The sequence below is a fragment of the Parus major genome, chromosome Z (assembly GCF_001522545.3).
Source record: "Parus major isolate Abel chromosome Z, Parus_major1.1, whole genome shotgun sequence".
NCBI lineage: Eukaryota > Metazoa > Chordata > Aves > Passeriformes > Paridae > Parus > Parus major.
Genome location: NC_031799.1, coordinates 65,395,168 through 65,414,646, shown reverse-complemented (window position 1 = coordinate 65,414,646; position 19,479 = coordinate 65,395,168).

Sequence of the window (19,479 nt, the reverse complement as noted above, 5' to 3'; positions counted from 1 at the left end):
ATATAAATATAAATATAAATATAAATATAAATATAAATATAAATATAAATATAAATATAAATATAAATATAAATATAAATATAAATATAATGAAATACAGAATTAACAAATATCAGTGACTGGTTCATTTAGTTCCCCTTCTCTGCACCTGACACATGGAAGTTTCTCATAACTTTGCCTTCTAACCCCATTAGTTTCTCTATGAATCGATATAGTTTTTCTTAAACCTCACCTACCTTTTTACCTGCAGTCCAAAGCAGAGAAAAACAATAGATGCTCCTAAGCCTGGTATGCAAAAACTCACTGACTTTCTGGGAACTTCAGCAATAATGTTCCAAAACTAAGTTAACATGACTTATATAGATGAGACACATTGTTCAAGAACCAGCATATCTATGAAATAGGTTTTCAATTAATTTTGATATGTGGGATGTGTTTTTAAAGTTAATATTTTGACTGACACCTTTCTTTTAATCAGAAGCAGAAAACTTGAGAAAGGGAAGGGCAATTTAGATAAGTTGTGAGAACAGAGAGTCAAAAAAATTTTCTCTATTTTTAAGATAAGACAACTACTAAAATTGGTAAACTTATTCTAATACATAATCTAACTCTGTAAATTCTCTTTAAAAAGTGATTCTTTGGGGTAGGACTTAACATTTCTCCTTGGCATTCACTTATGACATTAATTCATATCACTATCTGAAAAATGTTTTCCATTGGGTTTTTGAAAGAAATGGAGTGTTTGAATTTAGTCACTATTTTTGTTCCATTTGTACTGATTTTACTTCCCAGAACAGGTCAAAACTAGAGAACTCATGCATTTACTTTTCATCTTTCAACTCTCATCCATATAAATGGAGGCTTCCTAATCTCAGAATTTATTTCTGGGGCCAGTAACTCAAAGAAAGCTGGTCATCTACAGGGACAAAGTCTGTTAGCTCTAACTAAAATGCACAATCCACACTTATTAAAGAAAAAAGTGTGTGGTTTGTTGTTTGGGTTTTTTTTTCCAAAAAACCCCCCAGTATTTTCGTTAAGCCTCCTATGGGAAAATCCATGGTTACTATTTATAGGGATTTTCAAGCTCAATTTACTTACCTATTCAGTAAGGCAAAGTAATTGTTATCCCATTCTTCTCATTATATGATGCAAATGCTAGCTCTACAGTACAGAAATGATTATCCAAATTGGATGTTAAAATATAGGGTTAATTCCAGCAGTTTTAATGTGCATTTAAAGGACAATTAATTTGTTTTCAATTAAAAAAATTATTTTTTTTTTTTAATCAGTGTAAAAATAATTATATGGAAGGCATAAATATGAGGGGAAGAATGTTAATACAGGACAAAGATGGTTAATCTGTGTTTTGCTACTTAGTTTTTGCTTCCCTTCTATATATTGATTTTCTTTTCTGAAAGCCAAATCCAGTTCTTTGTATTACAACCAAATACAGGTATGTAGAATAATGGGTTTCTCTTTCAGTCATGGTAGAAGATACAGTACTCTTACCACTGATTTGCAGATGCTGGCCTAAAGAGAGGGCACTGGTGTGTTTTCTTAGGGAATGAGATGTTCTACTTGGGATAAGCTGTAAACTCCAATCAGCTGAAAAATCAGATTTCCATGGTAATTCCGGGAGAAATTTTGGTCTAGATCAAGGACAAAAGAAAAACAACATATTCAAAGCCAGTATGATTTCTTTTAGGGCAGCTGGATGTCACTTAGCCTGTAGGACAGTTCCATGATGAGTGGGGTGCAAATGTGTGCTGAAGTTACTATTGTATTTTCTCTGTGATCAGCAAGAGAAGAGGATTTCATTACATCAGTGCCAGTACTTCTGCCAGAAGCATTCATTGAAAGAGAACAAGAATGGTGTAACAGAGGATATTTAGATATAAGAGCCAGAAGGCAGGGGGTCATAAGTTAGTCTCAAATTGTAGAAGTCTGTAAGAAAACAGGTCAAATTCACAACAGCTCTTACTCCTTTACATCTGAGAAAAATTAAACTTCTGTGGTCTATTTTTTTTGAAGTGGTCTGCTTTTATGACTTGTGGACCCGCTGGATGTGTCTTTACTATCTCTCTTCAGAAACTTTATTTGCACTTTCCCCTTTTGACAGTCTTTTGATAGTCACAAACCATGTATTCATGCTATAGTTTTCTCCTCAAGGTGCCTGAATGTCTGTGTCCTCAACAAATATTGCAATTACTTTCACCAAGAAGTATAGTTGCAGACAGCAAGAGCAGAGGCTTTATTTCAACTCTGCTGTCTACTAACACTTGGAACTGCCTTTGGATTTTAATGGAACAGCACACAGCCCCTTTACTGGACACCGATTTCAGCTGCAGCTGCTAGAAAACCCCTTGCATGATACAGATTCAGGCACTGTAGGATAACAAAGATGTAAAATGAACCCTCATTATCTATCACCTAGATAGTCCTCCCAATAAAGGTGTTAATATACATTGGAAAGGAGTGAGCACATTGCTTTCTAACAGAGACAAGTTTGAGGTAATAGATATCTGTGCTTTGGAGATCCTGAAGAATCTCTGTGAGATGAGCTCTGAGACCTAGAGGGCTTTTCAGTAAATAGGGCTGTTTAGTGTGATTGAACATGTGTGACCTGCCATGATTAAAAAAAAGTTAATGTTGCAGTTTCTGTCTTTGTCAAGTGGTGTGTAAATAATAGCTCAGACTTCCCTTGCTTGTCAACTACACCCCTACACGGATTTATCTCTGTCTTTGGTTGCAGAAAAGACACACTATCTTATCTGACCCAAGGAAAGTCAATTGGCAAGTCATTTTTTGATACAAATGTAGAAAAATACCTCTGATATATTAGGAGGGTAAAAATTCCTGCATTGTAGTAAAATCAAATGGAATCTGTATCATCTTCTGCCCTGTCTCACTATTGACAAATAGGCTGGATCAGTTTAAACTACCACTGTTGTCATCTGTATTTGCTTACTCTTATTCAAGAAAAACGTCTTGCTGATATAAAGGACCGCTATCTCCTTCAGAAAGGCAGGGAAAATAAAATCAAACAGACAAAAATCCAAGAAAAAACCCCAAAAAAATCTAATTTAAATCTTTTAAAATGCTGCAAGCAGTAAGAATATCACATAGAAATTTTCTTAACCTCCTTTAAAAACAGTGAAAATGTGTGTATTTGAATGCCTTTTCTGTAAGCAAGATAACAGACTACTTAAATTAAAGAACTTCTTCTGAGAAACCTTTAGCTGTGAGAATGCTGAAACTGAAACAAAACAGAGCTGTTCAGCAATGAGAAACATTCTTCTGTGTATTAATGACAATACCTGGTGGGAAAATTTAGATTTCATGGGGATTATTTTTGCTTCTTTGGGATTTTTCATTATTCGTTTGTGTTTTGGTGGGTTTTTGTTTGTTTGTTTGTTTTGTTTTGTGGGGCTTTTTGAGGTTTGTTTTTGTTGTTGTTTTGGTTGAGGTTTTTTTGTCATTGTATGTGGGAAATGCAGTTAAAAAGTGATATTTTTTTCTCATAACTTCCAACCCACTCAAGCCAGGATGTGTGTGTCCCCAAACAAACACACAACAAATAACGTGGGGAAACCCTTCCCCAACAAAATCCAAACAAGAAAAACAAAAAAAAAATCAAACTAAACCAAATCAAAACAAACAAGCAAACAAAAACCCCAAAACCCTCAAGTACCAAAAAAACCCCACAAGCCAACATCCACTCCTACAGTGAAGGTGGTCTTAGGAATTCTTCTTTTTAAAGGATGAACACTAATTTCTGTGGCTTTCCAGTGATCCAACAATGTCAAAGACTGTAAAGGGTTGGATGCATTGATTGATATAACTCTTGGCTTCTCACCTATGTCAAACCTTTACACAACTGAGTTTTGTAGTCTCAAATCATTCCTTTCTGAAAATGAATTTTCACCTTTAAATATCTTCTACGTGATTATTCTCAGTTGTTTGTCTTTGTCTTTTTGACTGAAGTAAAAGCTGGAATACAATTTTATTAAAAGTTATTATACCTTAATTACAAGTAAATCAACATATTTATCTTTTTAGCATTTAAAAATTATGTTTTTTCTTGTTTAGATAAGCCATTTTAGAAAAGCAGCACTAACACCCTTTAAATTGCTGTAGACTTTGAATAAAGACATCAAAAAATAGTGAGTGAAAAGTTAGACAGGATCTATAGAAAGGCTACCCCCCAAACACAAATTATACATTACCTTTGTGAAATACATTGTACGGTGCATCATATGTTACTAAGTCTGAGGTTGAAAACAGATCACACTAATAAGAAAATTAAGTTGTATCTTGAAAGTTTAATAAAGTCTGTGCAAATATGGGGGTCTTTGTTTGTTTTCTTTGTCTTTGCTTTTTCTGTAGCACTTCAAAAAAATTACAGTTTTTTTGACATGGAGAAAAGTAGACACATAATGTTCTGATGTTTGGTATAGTGGAAAACCCAAGTATCACACTGTAACTTCCACTTTGTACTGTCATTTCCACCATGCGTTAGAAGCTCAATTTTTTGCTGTGTGCCCTGGATCTTATGTGAAACCTTGGTGGAGTAAAACATATTAGTGACCCCATATCAGAAGTTCAGTTTGGCATTGCAGATGTAAGCTACTTAATGAGATTATTCCTGTGCTATTTCTTAAAGCATGATCAATTGCTTACTGCTGGCCTGGCAGGATAATACGTGTGCTTAGCTTGCCATACAGCCTTTCTCCTTTTTTCCTGGTCAGGTCTGGGCTGGGAAATCCTGCTTTCAGAAGTATCTGCTATATAATGTTAGGCAAGCCAGCAGGAAAGCTGTGAGATCACATGACAGCAGCTAGCTTATTTTCACAGATCAGTAGTTTCCTTGTAGAGGTAGCTTATCTCTGAGTACACAATGAGGGACATGGAGAAGCTATGCATGCTTTTCTAGGGAAGTTTGTTTTCTCCTCTGACAACCATCTCTCTCACATGCAAAGACACTGAGATGGAGACAGAGGAAGTGAAAGCTTTAATATACTCACATGATGATTAGTGATAGGCCTTTAAGAAGGCCTTATAAATAATGTGGGAAATTAATATTACAACATAAATGCAGCAAAATTTACAGGCATGTCTTGGCATGGGAAGAAACATATGGATGCCTACCCTCAAAACTGATAGTATTTTACCAATTCATCTGGATTCATGCTGTCAAGCCTTAAACAGGAACATGTTGTCTAATAAGAAACCTGTCTGCATGAAATTGCATCAGGACTTCAGGCCATTTAGGGAGGCAAATCATATCTGAGAACATGTAACAAGGTGTTAAGGATCAACAGAAATCTGAAACGTGTTTGTAGGCAGTAAAGGCATAGGGAGACTCTTAAGAAAGTTGTTCTACAACATTTCCAGCGTTCAAAAAATAAAAATATTTCAGTGAAAGAAATGTTTCACACAAAACTGCTCCCAGAGTACTGGAAAGAGTGACTACACTGGCTGAGACATGGTAGACTCAGAAGGAGATAACTGAACAACTTAACTTATACAAGCAGTAAAGAGGATTAAGTTCTAAATGCAATGTAACAACATTGACACAAAACACGTTTCCATATACTTTAAGTGCCTGTGTTGACATTCAGATTTACACCCTCCCTATGCATTTGATTTTAAAAATACCACTACTCTGTTACTTGTAAATTTCAAGTTGACTAGTTTTGCTTAAGAGATAATAAGACAAAAACAATGTAGCATTAAAACAGATATTTAGAGGAACTTCTGTAAGACACAAGGAAGAAAACAGAAACTGAAAAAATAAATTTGAAATGAAAATTTGCCTTTCAACTTGATATTGAAGGAAAATTGATAGGTAGACTATGGATAAATAAGGTAAAGTAGAATATTACAAACTAGACAAATGCTCATATTTAAATGAAATTTATTTTTTGGTAAAGTCTTAATGCAGTCTTTATTTAAAATGCTCTTTATTTTCATATTGAAAATAAAATTTCATCCAGAGTTGTGTTGCCAGTATGAAGTTTATAGCATAGAAGTTTATAGTGTTTATAGCAACCTTAAAAAACCTCCACATACATTCTTCCTAAAGGACAATATAAGAATAACTCAATATTTATTCTTCTGTCTGTGGTACAAGTGTCAAGAATAAAAATTTAATCCAAACTGGTTTATTAATTAGATTTTGCTATAGTAAAAGGGCATATAAACATAGCAGGAATACTGTGGTTTTAATATTTTTATATGGGATTATGTCATTTCTAGATTAAGAAAACCCTGGTGTGTCTGAGTTGAGTGTGGGATAGGCCTGAACAGACTTTTCTGGAGGACCAATCTGAGCAAAAGGTACTCGATGATCTGAAAATATTCCAAGTATTCCTAATTAAGTTTGTGCTAGTGACCTTTTCCCAATATTGTATGGGCATATATCCATGACTTATAAATTTTAAAGATCACAAATAGCACATGTGCCTAGTCCTGTGAAATGAGTTTCCAGTTTTGTTTGCTCTACAGAAGAAAAGCTTGGAAGAGAAAAAATTTGTTTATTTAAAGAGGTGAACCTCCCCACACAGACCATCTAATCTAGAGAACATGCAGCAGCAATGCCAGAACAAATGTTAAACTCATAAACGTGGCACGTGTGACTGTTAAAATAAAGAGTGCTAGTTTGGCTTGGAATGCACAAATGCAGAAAACACGTGGCCCTCTTACTGAAGGGAAAGGACAGCCACACCACTGGCTGGGACAGAATAATGGCTGGTTGCTTGACTAGAGAAAAAAGATCCAGCAGCAGGGTGGGTTAAAGGATTTGGTTCTGTAGGAACAAAAGTCAGTAATCTCAATAATAAACAGAGACCTGTATCATTAACTATGTAATGGCAGGGACTTCATGAGATAGGCTCTGATATTACAGAGAGTTTATAAAATTCCAATCAGCAGGAGCTTAGTGAATGGTCTTCTGCTTTGAGCACCTTCTGAACTGTGATCTCTGGGAGCACTATTCAGAAAATACCTTGGATGAAAGAATAGCTTAATTAAAGCCTTCAAAGCTGAATAGCCCTTAAGATGTGATAGACAGATAATAATGACAAAAATGTTACTTTATTCTGCTTCTGAAAGCAATGGACATAAATAAAAAGTCACATCAACAGACATGTATTTCATTACACCTAGTGCTGAAGCCACCAACTTTCTTAATAAGTGAAAGTAAATTTGTGCAGAGGAAGATAACCGTGAATTAATATAACATTTCTGAGGACATCACTGTCTTGCATCAAAGAAGGAACAACATGAGAACAAGATTTTTTATGAGGAGGAGAAAGGGAAGTAAAAGTGCTTTTAATTATCTGAGCCTCAAAAGAAAAATTTACAATTTTTCAATCTGTGGTAAGAAAGCTAGAGCAAAAGATTTAGAGTGAAGGGCATTCAGAAAAAAAATGCCTTACCAATATAATAAAAATTTGCCAAGGAAAGGAGAGTCTTACTCCTAATGGAATCCTTACTCCTAATCTTACTCCTTATTGGATATCAACAAGCATCTGACATTAGAGAGAGGATAAAAACAGTAGAAAACAGATTGAAGACAGAAGGATTGGCTAATCAAAACCAGCATCAAAGAAAAAACAAAACATCAAACTGCGAATGCTCTTGTAAATATTATAACATCTGATTATTTTTTCTTGGAAGGTGGGTGGAAGTGCAGGATGTATCAGCAAATGGTATCATTTTTCATAAGCTCCCATATCACATTAAACTGACTTTGCACAGTGGTCAGAAGGTGAATCCATCTCAGAAATCACAAGAAAGATGAAGAGTTTTTTAAAACTAAGTTTAAAATATGTGCATGAAAAAACGTGATGTTAATATAGCTGATGTTGCAAATAGATTTCCCCTCTAGTCATGAAGTAGAACAAAAACTAAGCCATATTTAATCTGACAGTATTGAACTCATTGCACATAAAGCACCGTGAATACAGAAAGTGGGAAACTACACACTCAAGACTCTGTAAGACACACAATCTTACAGAGAAAACAGTACTGTGTTAAATACATCAAAACTTTTATCTGATATACTCATTGAAAAGATGGAAAAAAGCTTGAGAAAACGGAAGAAGCTTCACATTTAATAGAAATATTAGTATATTTGCACATATGTTGTTTGAGCATTGGTCTAGAATTCCAAGTCTTTCAAGCAGTTAGTTGATAAACATGTTGCCTGGATTCAAAAGACAAAACTTGCAAGAGTATTAAAATGGTAAGATAAAAAGCAGGTGCACAAATATGGCTAAATGCACAAATGATAAAGGATTTCTACAATTTTTATATTTATATGTATATGTGTATATAAGCTCCATAATTTTAATAATTTATATAATTAAATACTACATATAGAAGGCACATCCAATAGGAGATCAGTTGGCCCTGTAACCCACCCTTATGTCAGCCCCTTGGAGCTGGTGCAGGGGCTTCTTTGCCCTATTTTCTTGTTTTGTCTCTTAAGTTCTAGTGGAAAACAAAATGACCTTATCAGAAATTCTCTTCTTAAGAATAAGACTTAACAGGACTTCAAGAATATATTAATAAGGGTTTGATAAACTGTGAGAGAGGGCAGGAGAACTACTAGGATCTGCACATGTATTAAAAATCAACAAGACTACAAATACATGAAAAATACATAAAAATCTAAAAAAATCTTTAGATATCAAAAGAAGACAGCATGTTTTGCTGTTGAAGAAAATGTATGAAAATTATTATTTAACTGTAAACATCATGTATCTACATAAATACATAGAGCTGAAACATTTACTGCTAATTGTAATGGAGAAGTTATCGGTGCAAAGGCAGGCGCCAGCTATTTCTCTTTGCTCCACTGTCTATTTGTAGGGTTCTGAATTGTACTATTACAAAACAGTATATACATTCCTTATCTCATAGACAGATTTAATTTCTTTATGCAGTGTTGATATATTTTATATATTAGTAAAGGCCTGTCTGCACAAACCAGCCTTTGAAATAAGTCGTGGTATTAAAGGCTAAAGTCCTTGAAACCTTCATGCAGAAGAGAGAGTAAAGCAATACAATATCCTTGTGTATAAGAGAAATAATGCAAACCTGTGTGTATTGCCAATAGTAACTTGCTTAGCCTGCAGACCCTGTAGAACCCTATAAAAGGTGTGCTAAAGATAGAAATAAACGGTGTTCATGTTTACTTCTGTGAAGGCTGGTGAATAAGCTGGCGGTCTCTCAATATTTGGCACTCAAACAGGGACACCCTGCGGGCAGTGGGGCTTTGGTGGGTCCACACACGGTGGGACGGAGCCCTGGACCAAGGTTGGTGGAGTGGATCTGAATGCAGATAGAGGCTGCCTTGGATCGGTACCAGATAGGCAACCTCAGTGCGGTGAGATGTGGTGCAGTTAGACGTGGAAATTCAGGTTGCTGGGGGAGACCCAGGTGTGGTGGCGTAGTAGAGGGGTCGCGACCTTCCTCCCCGCTGTTTGCTGCTAGCATGGAAGTGGAATGTGCGGCGGTGAAAAAACTGCTTCTTTGTATTCTCATTAAATGAGGCGAAACAGCCTGGGAAAAGGACCTGGATATGCCCATTATATGGGCTAATTGTCATGGGCATTTTGCAGTGCCCCCACTGCTCTTTGCAGTGAATGAACGGACAGATTTTAGGGTTCAGATGTGGGAAACGGCAATCATGGAAAAGAGCAAGGACACTGTGTCTCTCGGTCGAACTTGGCAGATTGTAATTAATACCTTAAAAAACAGAAAAGTGAGATATGCTGAGGCTGTGAGCCCCGTAATTCTACCTGCGTCACAGCGCCAGATGCCTTTACCTCCCACAGCTGGGCAAGCACTCCTATCTATGCTGTCCTTGGAGAGCGGGAGGGAGAGTTAGGGAGAAGAAAATACTGAGAAAGAAGTTCCACAGCAAACACTGAAACAACGAACAGAATCTGTTCAGTTATGGCAGGATGTGATACATCCAGAACTATTTGCTTCATTTTTGGAGTCACTTTTAACACTACAATCTTATTTAAGTTCCATCTTTAATACCCTGGAAGAAAAGAAGCAAAATTTAAACTGCTTTCCACCCGAACCAGGGGGAGATGGGGGAGCACTGAGGTGTGAGCAGAGAACAAAGGCACCCTGGGGGCAGAAGCAGTGCAAGAAAAGTTCCAAGGCCTCGCTGATAAGCTGCAAAGATCACCGTTGTTAGCATCCAGCCGTGAGAGACTTTTCGTGTAACATCGCCTGCTTTTGTAAAAATCGTGCCCTTTTTTCCTCAGCGAGAAGAGAGATTGAGAGAAAAAACTGCATTTGTTAAAGTTAACTTTGTGAGGTTTTTTTCCTTTCTCTCCGTTTTTCCTCTCTGCTAGAGTATGTGGGGGATGATGAAGAAAGATAACAGCAGCAGAGCAGCAGCAGAGTGGGCAGTCCACCCCCCCGCTCCCTCTCTAAGAAAAAGCACCGGGATAGTACCCAGTTTGTTACAAAGTCATGATTTATTGGGTTTTCAAAATGTTTTTATATACCCTTTTAGAGTTAATTTTGTGTTTTAAGTAATTATGAGTTTATGCAGTTGCAGTTTTTAGAGTTTTACTAGAGAAATTATTGTGATTCCTTGAAAGTTAAAAAAAAAAAAAAAAAAAGGTGTTTAAGGTGAATGTTAACAGAAGTTGCCTTGCAATAATTAGTTTTAAAACCTAAGGTTAAAATACGGTGTGATTTACAGCTTCTAAGAAAACCTTCCAATTAATGTTATCTACAGAAGAGATTTGTGGTTTAAAAAATAATTAGTTAAGAGAACTTTACTGTACAAGACAAAGTTAAGTTAGAGCATGTATTATCTATTTGCTTGTTTTTTCCACAATTTTAAAAAGGTATTTTCAATGTGAGTCCTTTTGTTATATAAAACACATATAACTGCATCTATACCAATTTGGATTTTGGATTTTAGTTTAAAAATTGGACTTGATGCTTCTGAAAAGTGCTACAAAAGCTGAATGACAACTTGCCAAATCCTGTGTTGTTGTGGTTTTTCTCTAGTAAAACTGCACTTTAAAATCCTAACCAATTTAAGCATTTACTAGGCAAATTCCTGTTATGAATAAGTATTTTTAGTAACATTTGCAGTTATTGTGAGTTATTCTCAATGCTAGATGACATAGAATTGTGATGGATTTGTTTCATTTTTATAATCTTTATAGTGAATCCACGTTATTGTTATATTGTGTTTAAAAATATATCAAGCTTTTAGCTGTTTTTTGTAGTAACAGAATAAGATTAAGTTGTGTTTTTATTTAATATAGATTAAGAGTTAATAGAATTAATAAAAATTAGGTTTTATTATTTTTAGACTTGAATGTTTTTAAGTAAAGTTTTATAACTTAGATATTCTTTTAAGGTTAAGTTTGTTATTTCCTTTTGTCATAAATAATTATTGTTAGGTTTAAATATTGTATAATTTAAATTGTTTTATGTTTTATTGGAGACACTTGTCCAAACTGCAAAGTATAGTTATTTTCCTAGAGAAATGAAGATAGACACAACTGAAACAGCTGTGATAGAACACTGATGAACACCTGCTTGTGGATAGAAGTGAATGCAGTCTGTGACACCCTTGACTTCACCAGGAGTTCTATTGGTTGTTGCAATTTCTGCAGTTTTGTTTGTTATAGCTTTCTTATTTTTCAGTGTTTCCAGAATTTTAAGAAGATGTACCATTGCTGAGGATCAGCTGACATGGGGGAGGCTTCAGATTAAACCAACTGCTGCATGGTTTAATTGGTCTGGTACCTAAGGCTCCTGATCATTTGATTTGTACAAATGCATTTTAAAAGTTTGCTGTGCTGTAAACATCTCATAGCTGCTACTATTGAGAACCTTGTTTTAGATATGAGTTAAGAGGCATCTTTCCAGTTTAAAGCCAGGCCCTGGCCAAGCCTTGACTTTACCTGGACAGAATGTTTGCCAGCAGATCCAGATGTTTTCTGTACCAAATCAGTATTTGAGTCACCTTCTGACTTGGCAATTTAACCCTATCAATATGACAGCTGGATCAATTTTGAAGTGAGCTTAGAGAATAATTTCCGGAGGCGGTTATTCAATCCTTCACTGATGATTTTTTGTTTCTGTTTGTTTGCTAACTATGGGATGCTCGTGCAGTGTTTTAGTAATTAATAGTAGTTTTATATTACATGTCTTATTAATAATGTTTATGATTTAATTGATTTTTAACTGCTATAGGTTTTTATTAATTGTGTATATGGTTTTGTGTTGATGTTGATGTTTATAACAGAAGTACATCTCATTTTTATTTTTTTTTTAAGAAAACAGGGGAAATTGATGCCCTAAAAGCATTTAATTAGTGTGATTCATTAATTTCAAAGGGAGAAGTGTCTGTGTTTTGTTGGCAGGCTCAAAAAGGTCACCTGTCCATCTGACCAGACTGTGTGCCTCTGAACACACGAGATCCAGTGAACAGAGAAGTCACCACACAGCCTTGGTACTCCAGACATGGATCAGAAGTGGACCTGTCAGGACACACTTGTGTCTGAACACTACACAGACAAGTTTACCAACAGAAATTTTATGTTGTTATGATGTTGTGTCTCTACCAATTTTTCAATTATCCTTTAAAATTTAGAAGGATCTGAAGAACAACATGAACATCAAAGCCCTCAGTCACCGATCAGCTGCCAGCTGACATCACGGGAGCAGTGAACATTCCAGGACTGAATCGTGTTAGAGAAATTCTGTAGAAGATCTAAGAAAAGTGTAGAGACTCCATTTAACTGTATATAAAGCAAATTGTAGTTGTGTGTTTACCCTTTCAGCAAACTGCTTTCACGCTTAGACTATATATATACCAGAGCACATGTGTTAAAAGTAGTTAGATAATAGTTTAAGATAAAGAGTTTAGCCTGTGTAGTATTTGTTATATTAGTATAAAGTATAAGCATTCCCCCCGCTTCAAGAGGTAGCGTAAGCATCTTTGAAAGTTCGTTTAACATTAAAGTTTTAGCTGTGAGTTTGCAAGCGTGGTATCATTTGCATGGAACAAACTGCTTAAGGTAATTGTGCTGTCCTGACCAACTATCTGCTGACTAACATCCAAAAGTGACAGAACATATGGGTCACCCTGGCACGTTGAACTGGCCAAAGGTCAATGTGTTTGAGCCTAGCCACCCCTGGAGATCCTTTCGCACCTGTCTCATAGGAGTCCCTGAATGGGATCCTCAAGCATTTAAAGGTTTAGTTAGTAATGAGACTCGACTGAATTGATTGGCAATGTTGCAAGAGTGCAGTTGCACTGTTGGCTTCACGTTAAGACAACTTGAAGCCTGTTGGCAAGCAAAAATTACCAAAGTTCTTAATGTTACCATACAGCCCTCTGAAGAATTAGATTTGTAAAGCTCCACCAATACCTCAGGTGGATGGTTAATGTTTAAACCCCTGACAAAAAGTCATTCTAACAAAGTAATGCAGCACTGGGCTATGGTCAACCCTATAGCTGATCTCGTTACTACCATTGAAAGTAAAGCCTTTATTCATGGTGCAATCTCACAGGACAATTACCAAAGCGATTACCTAGTTCCATATTCCTAATCTGTGGAGATAGAGCATGGAATTAGATTCCTGCTAGTCCACATAGAAGACCCTGTTATCTTGGGAAACTTAACTTTGTTCCACCCAAGCTTACATCAATTGTTGAATATAGCTAGCAAAATAAAGAACATCAAACAGTCAAAGCGAAGCCTGAATGAATTAAGGCCTAGCAACTCTAAAAAGGCTCGCTTGTTATACTAAGGAAGAATTGAACTTAACATCCACAATGTTAAGTGAGCTTTCAGCCAATGTGAGTAGTGTACGTCATGCAGTCTTATGAAATTGAGCTGCAATTGACTTTTTGCTCTTAGCACAAGGACATAGCTGTGAGGAGTTTGAAGGCATGTGATGTCTGAATCTTACTGATCATTCAGCTTCCATCCATAAGCAACTACAACAGCTACAGGATGGGTTACATGCCCTGAAAGAAGATAGTGACCCATTGGAAGTTGGTTTGCCAGCTGGGCTATCACTGGATGGTTGAGGTCTCTTGTGCTAGAAGGGGGATGGACTTTACTTATAATGTTAATTGGGATGACAGTCTAAGTTGTATGTTATCTTATCCAAAGCCTGGTTTGTGCAAAAAGAGAAAGGGGGAATTGTTGATATATTTTATATATTAGTAAAGGCCTGTCTGCATGTCACCCTGAAAACTCAGCTTCTGAGCTTGCTAACATAGTTTTCTAAGGACTTTCCCAGGACAGTAACTGTAAACATAGAGATGTGTACATTCTTTCTGTTACACGTCTTGTGATGGGCATCTCTCATGGCCAGTGCAGTGAGAAAGTGTTATCCTGACCATCCAATCCCTGGCCATGGTAAGAAGCCTATAAATCCTGGGAGGAAAAATAAACACAGCTCTTTCTTTCACCACACCTCGGGCTGTGTCCGCGTGATCTATTCATCTTCAGCGGTAACATCTGCGCAAACCAGCCTTTGAAATAAGTCGTGATATTAAAGGCTAAAGTCCTTGAAACCTTCATACAGAAGAGAGAGTAAAGCAAAACAATATCCTTGTGTATGAGAGAAAGAATGCAAACCTGTGTGTATTGCCAATAGTAACTTGCTTAGCCTGCAGACCCTGTAGAACCCTATAAAAGGTGTGCTAAAGATAGAAATAAATGGTGTTCACGTTTACTTCTGTGAAGGCTGGTGAATAAGCTGGTGGTCTCTCAATAATGCAGCTGTTTTGTTTTAGGCTACTGAGTTGTTTCATGGGAAGTAAACAAGAACATCTTTTTAATTGTCTAGAAAACAAATGATTTTGTATTTAATATTAATTCAGGTGAAATTCAGAGAAGCCTGGAGATGCCACTCCTGCAATAAAGCTAACGAAGTTACTTGATTATGTCTTCTACATAATAAAGATAACCTTTAATATTAGTAAGAATTTATGTTTTAAGATTAAACACAGCTGATCTCATTAAGTTTGCCTTAAAGAACAAATGAAGTCATGAAGGGTTCCTTTCAGAACAAAAGCTTCAAAAATTAGTACTAATCTACCATAATATGCTGTGACATAACTGTGACATACATGTACACTACATACTAGGGGTTAGTATCCTTTATACCAAGGTACAGGGTCTCTTATCAAACTCTTTTGGAAAAAGTGACAACTAGTTAGCTACATAAGTAAGGCTCTCACTTCTCTTAGGTAACCTCACTGATAGCACAGTTCATGGCAGGCGTTTACATAACAGGAAGAGAAAGAAGGACAGGAGAGCACTGTGTGCCTAAAGATACCTCACCAAGATACTGAGGTACCGATCTCTCAAAGAGATGATCATACACTAAGAAAATTGTGAGGTACAGAATTTAATTTCTAGAAAGCTTTCAGAATTCTGTATTTGGGTACCTTTAGCTAGAAATTGCTATTATTACCTTTGAGGCAGAAAACCAAGAGTACAAGAATATCTTTAAGTTGTACTACAGTTTCTTTAATACTGAAGAATTAGAATTCAGACTTTAGGCATATCAAAGATATTGAAAGGTTCAGGGTGACCCAAATTTGGTGTGGTCAGTTTGTAACAAATCGTGTAAGATGGAGGTAAACATCTTTCAAAATATTGTGTAAAAATACAAAGTAGTTTAAACTTTTAGAAGTTTGCAGCAAGCACATGAACCTTCATTGCTCTTTAACTGAGGGAATGGTGCTTTTAGCTGCATGGGTTTTGCACTTTTATTGAATATCTGTCTTTTAAAAAGATAGTTATTCTTCTTTACATAGTTTCTTCCTCCTATTGATTTTTTTCCCTGTTTGTCTACTGGTGTACTCAAAATCATTTTTATTGTAAGCTGATTTTCTTCTATTTCTGTTGATGCTAGCTTTCTTTCAGACAACTGTCTGGTGCGTTGGTCTTAAAATTTACACAGCCTGGCTAACAACTCTCTGGTAGGTTTTCTTTTGTACAAGGTGGTTAAACTTTAACAGAAGGTGTAGGGGATGCAGGAAGGAAATCTTCCCAGGACATTCCAGGACAGAAGCTGTTATCAAATCTGAGATATGCATAATCATGTTGAGTTAGATATTACAGATCTAACTGTTCTTACAAATCCAAGTAAAATCCCAGCTGACAGTGATATTGCAGTTCTACTATAGGTATAATATTTTTATTTTCCAATTAACCCTTATTTTGCAGTTATATCTATCTATATTTGGGTGTAGTACTGACATTTTTAACTAAAACAGAGCAAACTTTATTGTATTTTCCTTGCTTTTTTGTTGCTCTTTCTCTTCCATCTGACTGCAAAACCCTCTACCTATTCTGAGTCTGACATCAGACACCGAAGTAGAGCAGGCTTTTAGCAGCTTTTAGAAAGTTTCCAAATTTAATATCCATTATTTGCTTTCTGTTTGTTACAAGCTATTTAGAGTGTCATTACAATAAAATTTAATTTTTCAATTTGCCAGTCTCTAGTGATTCCAAGTTTTCATATGATTTATGCAGTTCGTCTCTTTCAGCTGTGCTAGTATATCTATTACAAAACAGAGAAGGTGATGGAATTACATAGTTTCAGTTATCAGGATAAAAAGCCCCATCCAAATCTTGACCTAAAATTCTGCAGTTTTAATTTCTGGATAGGTACTAATATATATACATATGTACTCAGATGGTAAGCAGACCTAGTTTTGGATCTTGGAAACATACATATGTATATATATTTACATGGATTTTTGCAATATTTATTTTAATATTTTAGGTCCTGGGTAAAAACTGCTTCAATGCTCATGTCAGAAAGTCTCTTATTTTCTGGATGACTATGAAAAACAGGATAATTCCTGGTTGTATTGAAGTCTTTGGAAGGATTTCCACTGAAGCTCTCAATGGGTCCCATTTCCATTAATGATACATCATAATAATATGTTATTACATATATTACATACATATACTATTATATTACCTAATACATTAATATATTGTGCAAATCTGACTCAGCGCACTAGCTATATTTACCGGATCAAGACTGTAACTTGAAAGCTGTATATTCTGTGTAGGCCCTATTGTGTTTTTTTCTATTAACTTACTATACTTTCTAAATCACATCATGAAGTTTGATATACAATGTCCCAACTGCTACAAGAAATTACTATTTCTTTTTCCATTTTCCATTTTCTCAACATTCTTTGTCTTATGAATGGGTGAATATAATTTTACCTGGAGTTCTCTTTACAGTCATAAGATTGTCACAAGAATGGATTGGGTGTCACTTTCTGTTCTTGTTACAGTCTTTCTCAAGAGCTCTCACAGACTTTTAATGCTTGAAGTGTTGTCATTCTCATTACATATTCTCATTCCCATAACGAAGATTATAATGGGAGAAGGAAATGTCATAAAATTAATCCATTCACATAACAGACAGTAACAAGGACAGAAAACGGAACAAAATTAATCCGTTCTCATTACAATGTGAAGACTGTAATAAGAACATAAATGACAAAAAATTTATCCTCCTTGTGAGAATCTTAAAATTGTACCAGGGCAGAAAAGCATACAAGATTAACTGGCCCTCAAGACAGAGGCTCTTACTAGAACTGAACCTTGGTACCAAAGATACCAAGATATTGTTGCCATTAATAAATAGCCTTAAAGTGTGATCCTATGTTTGTGTGTAGATAGTGTATGTAAACCACCTATCATTTGAAGGCACCCTAAAATAGCTCGAGTTTTACATCTATGTCACCAGAGGACGGAACAAGTACATATAGTCTGTGACATTCAGAACTTGAAGTCAAAATTTCAGCTTACAGTTGAAAACAAATCACAAAAAAAATTAGTATTTACTCCTGAGTGCCTAACAGAAAACTTATTATTTGTATGGCGCAAATTTAACCTAATATTAAAGAATGTACTTTTGGTTTTGTGACTTTTCTTCCAGATAACATAAAAACCTTAGCACCTCTTATTTCTCGCATGTTCTGGATTTCATTTATGAAAGGATTCAGGTAGTAAACTCCTTCTTAACCCTCACATTTTTCTTGTCAGTCAAGATTTTGGACCCACAAATATCTTCTCAGACATTCCTTGCCAAAACCTGGACAAATGGGTAGAGTTTAGACAGTTTCAGTTTTCTATGCTCTTCAGTAGTTTAGGCTGTGCTTGCAGGTGTGAAGGACTGTTTGGGTTTCAGCTAGGATTTTCTTCTTTAGGTCTTACCTTGACAATCATCATCATCATCACCTAGGGATGTGAAGACTCAAAGGTTCCTCCTTCTGGTTGTCCATTTGGTGACATTCCAAAGCAGTCCTGTATTTGGGATCCTATCCTAAGGTGCTGAGTCTCTCTGTGCAAACTGGGATTGCTGCTCTGGCAGGATGCAATAAGTTAGGTAGAGCAATCTTTAAGACTACAAAGTCAACATCTTTTGGAGACACTTAGCTCCTGATAATGAAATAGTGATCATCAAAAAAATCAGTGCTAAGCATTGCCATTTGGGGGCATAAGCATAATTGAAATAACATGAAGGAACCTTTTTTTCTTTTATGCTAATCTATACCACTTTAAGATGAAAGTACCTCCCCGTATCTTAGAAGAATTTCATAATCTATAGTGGTTTAAAAAATATCACATCAAACAATAAACCAAGCTAAACTAAGCAGAAAGCAAAAAACTCCCTCGAAAAACTCAATGTATTTTTGAATCCTCTGCCTCTAGCAATTCTGCAAAAAACACCCAAGACATAATCCTCTTTGATTTTCTTTAAAGCAATTTACTTTTCATGGCCTTATGAATGCAAATTACTTACTGAGTCCTATCTACTCTGTTTGATAGGGTGCAATCTTTTAAACAAGTTGTTAATATTTCTTCTGTTGTCCTCTGACTATTGATCTGTCATAGAGAAATAGACAGACTTTTCTTTTTACCACTATAAACATTCATCATTACAGCTGAGGATTTTTGCTCACTGGTGTTCTTAAACTGTTTTCTGAAAGCTGTAACCACACAAGATTTCATATTACTTGACTGCCAGGAATTTTCATGCTGTACACTGCTCACATAGACATCATGACTGGAAGCTAACTATTGTAGAGACCCACATGTCTCATAATAAAAATAGTCCTTAATTCACTACGTGTAAAGGAGAGGAATAATAGTTTTATAGAGGAATAAAAATTTTAGATTTTTTTACAATTTTTATTTGTATCATCCTTTTCTCCTTGCATTTTTTTTAAATGGGTTTAAATTCACAAAGTCTGATTATAACCATTCACAGTTTCTGTAGCATTTTCAAAAACAATCCTCTGCTTTTTCCAGAATGTTTTCTTGAATTATCTCAATGAATGACTCAGCCTTTCTTACACTTACGTAAAAAGCCATCGTCCAATAACTCCAGTGAAAATCCTTCATATGTCTGGCCTTTCCTTATCTT